Raw genomic sequence first — 12,089 nt, 5'->3', positions numbered from 1 at the left:
GTCATGATATAGCGGAAAGCAGAAAGAAGCAAATGCGTAAACTCGTTGTTGAACAATTGAACGAACCAATGAAAAGCGTTCAAAATCAGCACGATAGCAACGCATTGGAGACATCGTATGACGAATTTGCCAAGGCCATTCATGAATCAGCAACCGTTTGGCCTGAAACAAAATCACCGAAATGGTTCAAAACTGTACCTGTTAGCATAAGCAGTTGAAAGATGGAAATAGACAGAGACATGAAGCAGATTCTGATTATTTTTTGAAAAGAAAAGAGCCCTAAAGAAACTTTGCAGAAAACACAAAATGATGCATGAAATAGAACGCAAAAGTTTCATAATCAGAAAAGCGGAATCAGAAAGGCGAGACTTTTGGAAAATTCTGAAGTCAAAGAAAGTTTTAGCAAAAGTATCCGGAATTACAATTCCAAATTGGGAATCATATTTTGGAGGTCTATTTAAAGCTGAGGGCGAAATATCAGATGAGCTTTTAGACGAGCAAATCTTAGGAAACCTCGATTATTGTTTTTCAAACTGGAAATGCACCGGACATTTGAATGATCCAATAACACTGGAAGAAATTACCGAGGAAGCTTCAAAGTTAAAAGCTGCTAACGCAGCGGGACCAGATGGAATAACCAACACTAGTATTAAATTAGGTTTTCAGTCAATGCAAAGATACGTATTCCATTTACTTAACCTCTGTTTTGAAGGGCATATTGTATCCCGAATTTGGAAGGTATCATATATTAAACCACTGTACAAAGGCAAAGGGAGGAGAACAGAACCAAATTACTACAGAGGCATTAGTCGGTCATCTTGCACGTACAAGTTGTTTACGGGTATCATTTACCAGTGTTTGCGAATATGGGTCGAGCGAAATCAAGTTTTACCAACAAGTCAAAATGGTTTCAGACACAAACTGTCTATAATCGATAATCGACGAAGTTTCGCACTTGAAAAAAGCAATCAAGCTTAACATCAGCTGCAGTGGCAAATACTATGCCCGCTTCATTGACTACAAAAAAGCTTTTGATTTCGTAATTAGAAACCTGCTGCACACAAATCTGATAAAAGTGGGGCTCCACGGAAATATGCTATACACAATACAATCAGTGCTAAGATGCAACTTCCAGCAGATCCTTAATGGAGAATTCTTGTCAAATTAGATTAAACATAAATCAGGAGTAGCTCAAGGAGACAAACTCTCACCACTCTTATTAGCGGACTTATATTTTGAGTTGAAATGCAAGGCTCTAGATGTTATATTTTACGCTGATGACTTAGTACTTGGGAGCGATAACCAATGCCAACTACAACAAAATTTGAAAAATCTGAACAGGTATTGTAGCAGGATTTATTTGAAAATTAATGTAAAAAAGACAAAATGCACAAAATATAGAAGAAGTGGCCGTTTACTTGTCGATGAAAAACTCTATATATCGAAAAGAGAAGTTGAAAGTGAATCCACTAACACCTTATGTTATCTAAGTGTAATTTTTTCAAGCACGTTATCTCCCAGTCATCGTCTAAAGATTCTAATGAACAAAGCTTATCAGTCAGTAGCTTCAATAAACCAAAAACGAAATCTACAGAAGGTCAACTTCAACTCAGCACAACAACTCTTCAATTAAATTGTTTTTCCAGCTTCAACTTACGGATTAGAGACGTACGTCGATTAACTTTTTGAAATCGAAATAAAACAACATTACCAAAAAATAGAAGTTGTTTTTTAGATAAGTTGGTGCGGAGTAAGCAAATACATCTCAACCACAACGCTTTTAAACAAATTGATGTTTCATGATATACATGGATTAAAATAATGCCCGCTAAAACACAGGAGAGTAATTGCCAAGTTCAATGCCGATGGATTGAACAATAATTTTTGTCGTAGGTAAGGTTGTTACCAATGGGAAGAAAACCTAGGTGTGTGCAGATTTTGCGAAAGAACTCTTTTATCAACCGACCATATTCTTTATTGTAGTCACTTTTTAAACTTCACACCTTTACAAAATTTCTATAGACTCTTAAATAATTAAACTTAATGTTTATCTTCTCAATCTGTAAATAATTTGGACAATTTGTCAGTGTGAATTGATGCTTAATTCAATCTTCTTCTTCTTCTTCTACTTCGAATCCTGTGCGAAACCTGGGCGGCGACTTCAATTTCAGACTCGACTCAACGGAAAAAAGCAACTCACTCTACGAAATTAATTAACTGGAATCTTCATTGAGTTAATGACAATGAAGAAGTAACGTACGGTTTTCAGCACGGTAAAAGCGTTATCGGTTTTTTTTCGTAAGCAAGGAACTCCTAGAACAATGTAACGAGATAAATATCAATAATTCATTCTTAACAAAGCCCCAACAGGTTTCTTGCTGATAGCTGAAAGCAGAAAAAAGCAAATGCGTAAATTCGATGTTGAACAATTGAACGAACGAATGAAAACCGTTCAAAATCCGCGCGATATCAACGCCATGGACGCATCGTATGAAGAATTCCCCAAGGCTGATCATGAATCGGCAACCGTTCTGAAACAAAATTCCCGCAATGGTTCAAAAGAGAAATGTACTTATTGCATAGGCAGTTGAAAGCCGGATAAAGACAGACCTAAAGCGGATTATGATTATTTTGAAATGAAAGCTTTTAAGAAACTTTGCAGAAAACACAATGTAATGCATGAAATGGAGCGTGAAAGATTCCTGATTAGAAAACCGGAGTCAGAAAGGCAAATTATGGAAAATTCTGAAATCAAGGAAAATTTTAACAAAATTATCAGGAATTACAACTCCTACTTGGGAACCATTTTTCGAATGTCTATTTAAAGCTGAGAACGAAATATCAGATGAGCTTTTAGACAAGCAAACCTTAGGAAACCACCATTATTGTTTTTTAAACTGGAAATGTACCGGACATTTGAATGATCCAATAACACTGGAAAAAATTACCGAGGAAGCTTCAAAGTTAAAAGCTGGTAAAGGATTGGGACCAGATGGAAAAACGAACGATTGTGTTAAATACGGTTTTCAGCAACTGCAAAGATACGTATTCAATTTAAATAACCTCTGCCTTGTGGAGCATAGTGTACCCGGACTTTGAAAGTAATCATATATTCTGTACACATATTACTGTACAAAGAGAGCAAAACAGAACCAACTTACTACAGAGGCATTAGCTTGTTATGTTGCATGTACAAGTTGTTCAAGGGTATCATTTACCAGCGTTTGCGAAAACGGGTCGAGCGAAATCAAAGTTTGCCACCAAGCCAATTTGGTGTCAGACGTAAACTATCGACGCAGTTTTGCACTTGAAAAAAGCAATCAAGCATAGCATCAGCTGCAGTGGCAAATACTATGCCTGCTTCATTGACTACGAAAAAGCTTTCGATTTCGTAAATAGGAACCTGCTGCTTACAAAATTTATAAAAGTGATGCTCCATGGGAACATGCTACACACAATTTTGCGAAATTAATTAACTGGAATCTTCGTTGAGTCAACGACAATGAAGAAGCAACGTACGGTTTTCAGCACGGTAAAAGCGTTATCGTTTTTTTTTCGTAAGCAAGGAACTCCTAGAACAATTTAACGGGATAAAGATCAATAATTTTCATTCTTAACAAGGCCCCAACAGGTTTCTTGCTGATAGCTGAAAGCAGAAAAAAGCAAATGCGTAAATTCGATGTTGAACAATTGAACGAACGAATGAAAACCGTTCAAAATCCGCGCGATATCAACGCCATGGACGCATCGTATGACGAATTCCCCAAGGCTGATCATGAATCGGCAACCGTTCTGAAACAAAATTCCCGCAATGGTTCAAAAGAGAAATGTACTTATTGCATAGGCAGTTGAAAGCCGGATAAAGACAGACCTAAAGCGGATTATGATTATTTTGAAAAAAAAGCTTTCAAGAAACTTTGCAGAAAACACAATGTAATGCATGAAATGGAGCGTGAAAGATTCCTGATCAGAAAAACGGAGTCAGAAAGGCAAATTATGGAAAATTCTGAAATCAAGGAAAATTTTAACAAAATTATCAGGAATTACAACTCCTACTTGGGAACCATTTTTCGAATGTCTATTTAAAGCTGAGAACGAAATATCAGATGAGTTTTTAGACAAGCGAAGCTTAGGAAACAACCATTATTGTTTTTCAAACTGGAAATGTACCGGACATTTGAATTATCCAATAACACTGGAAAAAATTACCGAGGAAGCTTCAAAGTTAAAAGCTGGTAAAGCTGGTAAAGGAGCGGGACCAGATGGAATAACGAACAATTGTGTTAAATACGGTTTTCAGCAACTGCAAAGATACGTATTCAATTTATTTAACCTCTGCTTTGTGGAGCATAATGTACCCCGAATTTGCAAGTAATCATATATTCTGTACACATCACGGTACAAAGGGAGCAAAACAGAACCACATTCCTACAGAGGCATTAGCCTGCTATGTTGCATGTACAAGTTGTTCAAGGGTATCATTTACCAGCGTTTGCGAACACGGGTTGAGCGAAATCAAAGTTTTCCACCAAGCCAATTTGGTTTCAGACGTAAACTATCGACGCAGTTTCGCACTTCAAAAAAGCAATCAAGCATAACATCAGCTGCAGTGGCAAATACTATGCCCGCTTCATAGACTACGAAAAAGCATTTGATTTCGTAAATAGAAACCTGCTGCACACAAATCTGATAAAACAGAGGCTCCACGGAAATATGCTATACACAATATAATCAGGGTTAAAATGCAACTTCCAGCAAATCTTTGATGGAGAATTCTTGTCAAATGAGATTAAACAGAAAACAGGAGTGGCACAAAAAGACAAATTTTCACCACTTTTAATTAGTTTTTTAAGGCTGACTTCTATTTTGAATTGAAATGCAAGGAGCTAGATATAGTTTACGCTGATGACTTAGTACTGGGGAGCCATAGCCAATGATAACTACAACAAAGTTTGAACAATTTGAACACGTACTGTAGCAGTAACTATTTGAAAATCAATGTACACCAGACAAGAATGAACAAACATTCAGACGAGGTGGCCGTCTAGCTGTAGATGAAAATTTCTATATATGGAAAAAAGAAGTTGAATTTACTACTCTGTTATCTAGATGTAATTTTTTCATGCACGTTATCCCCCGGTCATCATCTAGAGCATCTAATGAACAAAACTTATCAGTAGGTAGCTTCAAAAAACCAAAAACTAAATCTGCAATCAGTCAACTTCAACTCAGCTCAACAATTTTTCAATTCAATTGTTTTTTCAGCCTCAACCTACGGAAAAAAATATCAATAAACTCTTGAATAATCAAATTTATTGTTTATTTCTGAATCCTGTAAAGATTTTTGACAATTTTTTAGTTTGATCTGATGGTTAATTCAATCCTCTTCTTCTTCTTCTTCATAAAATCTCCCCGACTCTTTAATTTTTGTGTAAGTTTTAGTCCACGGTGTTTTTCCCAAAAAAAGCAAAATGTTTCAAGAGCGAAATTCTTTCGATGGCTTGAAATAAATTTAGCGCTTTGTCATCCATAAGAACGGAATTTGCTAGATTTCATTTTTGAGACATCTGGGTAGTGTTTCCCTTCTCAGGGTGAGTCCATAGGGCATGGTTTTTAAGGCACTTACTAAATCCAGCAGGAATAGCCAATGAAGTTCTTTTTTTTACAGCGGTTCTTTTCATAGCAACTTTTTTTCAATCACCTGCAGTTTTGCCAAATGCCGGATCCGAATCCCATCTCTGTCTCGAATATAAAATTTTTTCCTTTATCAATTTACTTTACATGAGTTCAACTCCCATCTAAATAACCGTCAGTGCTTGGGTTCAAATTAAAAATTCTCAACAATGCATGCCTCTCAACAATGCATGCAGCCTCCATCTTAGAGAAGCAGTCACAACGAACGTTACACAATGAAGGAAAGTCTAAGCATGCGTTAATGATTACGAAAACGCTTTTGATTTTATTGATTGGATTCTGTTGATATCAAAAATAGTTAAAACGAAACTTCAAGTTAAAATCTTAAAATCTTTAGAATCTGTACTTAGTTGCAAGCTGCAACGATTATTAGATGAGGAAGCGTTATCCGAAGAAACAAAACAAGAAAAAGGTGTTGCCCAGGGAGACAAAAAATCTCCTTTTATTTTTAGTATTTTTTATTGCTGACGAAACCTAAGAGTTTAAACGTGATGAATTTCAAGTATTCATTTCTATGCCGACGATCTAATGTTTGGTAGCAGCAGTCTTTAATATATAGTAAGGTAAACAAACTCGAACAATTCTTAACTAAAAATTAGCTGATTTTTAACATCGCAAAACCAATTACATTCAAAATCAGGAGAACGCGGCGGTCAGCAAAAGATGGAAAATTATTTTTTATCAGTTGAAGCGATCGAATGGATTTTCAAATTCGGTTACCTAGGAGCAAGCCATCTCCTCAAAAATCTTGTCCAAGACACTACTCAAATTGCATGATAATTCAAGCTCTTGGAAAAATTAAATAAAAAATGAATTCGCGAAAAGCCAACTTTAATTCTGCATATCAATTGTTCAAATTTTTCTCCGGCAGTATCCTATGGCTCTAACTTTTGCAACCAAAATCTATTTGAAATGGAGATAGAGCTCTCCATTTCACGTAGATTTTTTGTAGATTACCTCTGTTGAATTGGAGAGATGAAAGTTGGAGGATTCTTCTGGAAAAGCGTGTGCGGAGTATATAAATACTCGCCAACAATCAACTCTCTTCAAGAATTACTGTTCTTTGACCAATTTGGGCAGAAAATCTGTCCCCCAAAACAGACGATCAATCGTGATCTATTATGGAAACTGTCTCGACAACCATTTCTGCTCAATGAATTGCTACGGCTACTCTTAGGAGTACATGTGCCTCTGAATATTTTGTGAATGACTATTTTACAAGAAGTCCGTATAGTTTGTTGCGCCTTATTTTTAATTCAACAGTTTTACACTTCAATTGTTTTACAAATTCTTAATTTGAATGAAACAACTACACACTGTCAACAACTGACATTGTAAATATAAATTGTATATTTGTCAATGAATCTGATGCTCAATTCAATCATTTAAAAAATTATTTTTATCCTTTGCAACTTTGGACCTGCAATCAACAATCAATCATTTATCTAAGATCTATTCTATACCCTCGATTTTTTTGGACCCTATACAAATTTTGTGCGGTTAAATACTATAAATGCCTCTTTGCATCATCTGCTCAACTCAATTGTCTTTAGGCGGCACTCTTTCGTCTTGTCAGCAGCCATCTAATTGAATTGAAGATATGAAAACACGATAAAATACCGCAGCAAAAATCTGAAAAAGCCGGTATGATGTTAACAAAAAATAATTGGGAAATATTGATAGTCATTCACGAACATGGGCTAAAATGTTCCCCTAAGCACAGACCATCAGTTGCGATGTACTATGGAAACTGTTTGCTAGGAAGATTTCGTAGACTTGCGTGGAATTGGTGCGTAGAAGCTGCTATATTCGGGAAGAAGACAGATTTTGATAACTATTTCATCAATTATTTTTTGTGCAAAAAAAAGAAAAATCGGCAGCAGAAAATTATAAAAAAGGGATCGGCAGCAGAAAATTATGAAATTGGCAGCAGAAAATTATGAAAAAGGGATTGTAAAAAAATACCAAATTCCCAAATGAAATGAGTGTTTTAATGGTTTATACCTATCAAAATTAACGCCACGAAAAACGTTCATAGCTTTTAAAATAATCAAAAAGATGATCTGTTTCCTTCATTAACATTTCGCATTTATGTTACTATAAGAGCATCGAACATATCGCTAAGTAATTGAAAAACTAATCGAAGAAAATGTTAGGTTAATGGATATAGAGATCATAAAGAATTGTATTAGATTGTTCCTGCTAAGTCTTCGTGTACATCGATTCTGTTTTGCTTCCGGTGTTTGCAATTTCGCATATATGTTACTATAAGAGCATCGAACATATCGCTAAGTATTTGAAAAACTAATCAAAGAAAATTTTAGGTTATTGGATATAGAGATCATAAAAAATTGTAACAGATTGTTCCTGCTAAGTCTTCGTGTACATCGATTCTGTTTTGGTTCCGGTATGATGTTAACAAAAAATAATTGGGAAATATTGATAGTCATTCACGAACATGGGCTAAAATGTTCCCCTAAGCACAGACCATCAGTTGCGATGTACTATGGAAACTGTTTGCTAGGAAGACTTCGTAGACTTGCGTGGAATTGGTGCGTAGAAGCTGCTATATTCGGGAAGAAGACAGATTTTGATAACTATTTCATCAATAATTTTTTGTGCAAAAAAAAGAAAAATTGGCAGCGGAAAATTATGAAAAAGGGGTTGTAAAAAAAGACCAAATTCCCAAATGAAATAAGTGTTTTAATAGTTTATACCTATCAAAATTAACGCCACAAAAAACGTTCATAGCTTTTAAAATAATCAAAAAGATGATAAGTTTCCTTCATTAACATTCTTTTAATACCCTTCTGTTAATTTTTAAATGTCTGATTTAGCTTAAAATTGAGTTTCTTTTTTGTATGGTGGCGTGAGAAAAGTTGGCCTTTGGTTGTGGAAACTCATGTTTTGAAGACGCTCGATCAAAAACTTAGTAGTTTGTAAAATCATTTTGGTAATGAAAAATGTTTTCCCCACCAGATATTTTTAAAATCGAGAATTAGTTACTTCACTGGGGAATCTCAAACACTTGTTTATTTTTTTTAATTTCTACGATAAAATGCAATTCGAGTGGTTGAAAACAGCCATCATAGATTTTTTAATGTGCTGGATAAATATAGCTGATATGAGACAAAACAATGATATATGTAAGTCTGACGCTAAAGTTGAATCGTTTATATCCCTTAATTTAGATTAGTGTTTAAATAGACTTTGGAAATTGATACTGATATAAATTGTTAGTTCTAAATATGTGCCTTTCTCAGCTTTTTTTGCTTTGTTATCCACTAAAATTATTGTCGTGGGATTTGTTTTGACGACCTATTGTTTGCTGAAAAAAATGAAAATTTTTCTTTAAAATTTGAAACATCATTGAAGAATATATATATATATATATATATATATATATATATATATATATATATACCTATATACACGAATTATTATTAAAAAAAGTTGATTTCAGAACACACCTATGACAATTTAAAAACATTTAAAGAAAAATTCAATCTAATTTTGCATAAATCTCTTTCGAAAGAATTTTGGTTGTGTGCTCCGCTCTCGTTATCAAAGCCCACTGCCTTCAGTTATTTATTTATGGAATCATGATAAATGGAGTCAAAGTTTTCAAAGAGATCCAGAGGTGCAGTTTGGACAAAATTGTTTGAGTCAAAAACATATTGTTTGGAAACGCATGTTTGAAAACCATACTGAAGTGGATTTCTAATTTTGATTTTCTTAGGTGTTCTTTTTTTTGCTACCTGAAGGTAGAGGCGTCCATGGGTTAAATTGTGTGTAGATAGGGATGATGTGAGCTTTTTATTGATATCTGGCAAGGTTATTGGTTGAATTCTTTCGTTAAAAACGTATGCAAATATGGTACAATTACTGTTCGACCGTTCAAGCACTCTTTTTGGCCAAACAAAGCCGTACAAGGACCCAAAGACTTGTTGGAACTCAACACTAGATGTATTGTAAGTCTGCTTGGCTTATTTTTTTGGGATTACCTCATTTTTATAACTCAAACAACTATCAGGAAAAAATGTGTAATTATGATCATCCGCTACTTCAAACTCGTTATTCAGCATGTCTTTCACTGAAATTGGCAGTGCGGTTAAATTGGTCAGTTTTTGTGCCGCCCTGTAATCAAATTAATGGAATTCCGACTATTTGTCATACTGCCATCAGGCACAAAGTCAAGCCTTTATTAACTTTCGTTTGATCTTTTAAAGGTTCTTTGTTGCAATGATTGCCATTTGCAGCGCTTTTGCCAGTTAAAACTATGAGCGTTCTTCGTTATTCTGTTTTCCAGTACTCAGGGATGTATTCAGTTTTCAGCAAGCTTTCGTGTTTGCAATTTCGCATTTATGTTACTATAAGAGCATCGAACATATCGCTAAGTAATTGAAAAACTAATCAAAGAAAATTTTAGGTTATTGGATATAGAGATCATAAAGAATTGTAACAGATTGTTCCTGCTAAGTCTTCGTGTACATCGATTCTGTTTTGGTTCCTTTGGTACAGCAAAATTGCTGGTTTCAAAATTTGAGTTCGTCAAATTGTTTAAAAAAGATTTTACAGAAACTTTTACAATATTTTCAGATGGATGAGGGCCATCTGTGTGAATAAAATATTTTTATGTTAAATATCCGCATTCAAAAGAGTCAGGTTAGATTTCGTCCGCAACGAGTTCGTCAATTTTGATATTAATCTAGATTGTTGGTTCTTGATTTTGTTGAAGCTGACGTTAGTTAGGCGCTGACTGATATTGATCGTGGTGAAAACTTATGAGTTTAGGAGAAAAAAGCTTCGGCTATGCCGCGATTGATTCTTTAGTTTGAAGTACAACAACAGAACATAATCAATTTCAGTTAGAATGCTTAGCTGTTTACTGTTGCTGGTGGAAGACAAGCTACGTTGCAGGAAGGTAAACAGCAACCCAACAAAAGAAGCAAAAAATTCACATAAAATTTCGTATTTCTCTTTTGTTGATCAACCTTCTGAACACGGAAAAGCACAGGTATTGGAAAACACTTAATGTCTGATATTTAAAACCGAAATAAATTGAAAAAATGAAGCTGCTTTTAGTTTTTGCTATGCAAAATTCTCGACCATTGCTATAAAGCTTATTATTTTTCTTGGTGCCTTTCTCAAAAATCTATTCCTTTGGTTGAAAAAATAGCGACAATCTCACTTTTTACTAGCAGATTTAACACATGCGGTAAAACGAACGTGAAATCTTCTGCGCTGACGATCTGTAAGACAATATTGATTATGTTTAAAATAAATTGTTTATTATACGGCTGCCTCAAAGATGTTGCAAACGTTTCCGAAGCAGAAGTTCTGGAAATTGGATCGTCGGTAGCCCCTACAGATAGATGCGATTAGGCGCCAGTGGATTCTGACACATTTCAAAAAAGCAGTCGAGTACTGCAACAGAAATAGCCACAACGGGGAGGACAAATCATAGAAAAAAATTTTCCTAAAAAAATCCTAGGCAAGACGTCAAAAAAAGTAGTGGTCGACAACAACACGATCAAAAGTCGAAAACCTATCGACAAAAGAACCGTCGGTTCCGGAAAGCACTTCGTTTTTACAAATTTGCAACCCCCCTTCCCCCGGATGATATAAATACAGTTTCGAACAGGGGAAAAGTACAATTTATAAAAAATTGTTGTGAACGATAGTGTTTGTCTGCAATTCCAGTCTCAAGATAATGCAAGCTCACGAGACATCATTAATGACTCTGACCCCATCAATTATGCAAATACTGTTTGACGCAACACTTTCGAGAACTGAGTGTAAAAGACCAATTTCACACAATACCAGGAACCTTTTTTTTAAACCCCACACTGTCAATAAACTCTATAAGGTGACAGTGTTAGAAAACTTGGGGCCTGAAACCATAATGAGATATAGTGGAGCGAATTCCAACCGAGGATCAGCGGCTCTTCGATCGCATTGATCGATGGAATGCGTAAATATGCAAACCGTTGGACAGAAGCTTTCAATGAAACAAGCGAAAAAATAGCCAGCAGTGCAACGAGTCTGTGTTTACAAGATCAATTTGGTTGCGCTCCAAAATTCTTGTCATCTGAGGGACTTTGGCCTACTCTGAAAGCACTAGAAGAGCTACATCCCAAAGAAGCGCCTCCAACTTTAGTCCAAACTGATAAATTTGCATCAAGTGCGTATCAATTTGGCATGTCATAGTTTTTGAACAATGGAAAATGTTCAGCAAGTATATTGCAGCTGATCCTTCCAAGATGTCTTAAGAGCATGTATGGCAGGCAGTAGAGTGTACTGCTCCTTATCAGTCTGACTCCACCCTTAAAGCAATAACAAGGTTGGTAAATACTGGAAGCAGGGGTAAATTCCCTTCATTTGTTTTAAAAGCC

General features: G+C 35.3%; 1 protein-coding gene across 1 annotated transcript in view; it reads right to left on the bottom strand.

The window, feature by feature from the left end:
• The window catches only part of LOC142351580 (uncharacterized), a 462,469-nt gene that overhangs the window by 140,476 nt on the left and 309,904 nt on the right, over positions 1 to 12,089 (bottom strand). The window lies entirely within an intron of this gene.

The sequence above is a fragment of the Convolutriloba macropyga genome, chromosome 13 (genome assembly GCF_964194025.1).
Source record: "Convolutriloba macropyga chromosome 13, txConMacr16.3, whole genome shotgun sequence".
Taxonomy (NCBI): domain Eukaryota; kingdom Metazoa; phylum Xenacoelomorpha; order Acoela; family Convolutidae; genus Convolutriloba; species Convolutriloba macropyga.
Note: the sequence above shows the minus strand (reverse complement) of the source record. Positions and strands in the feature narration are given on the sequence as shown.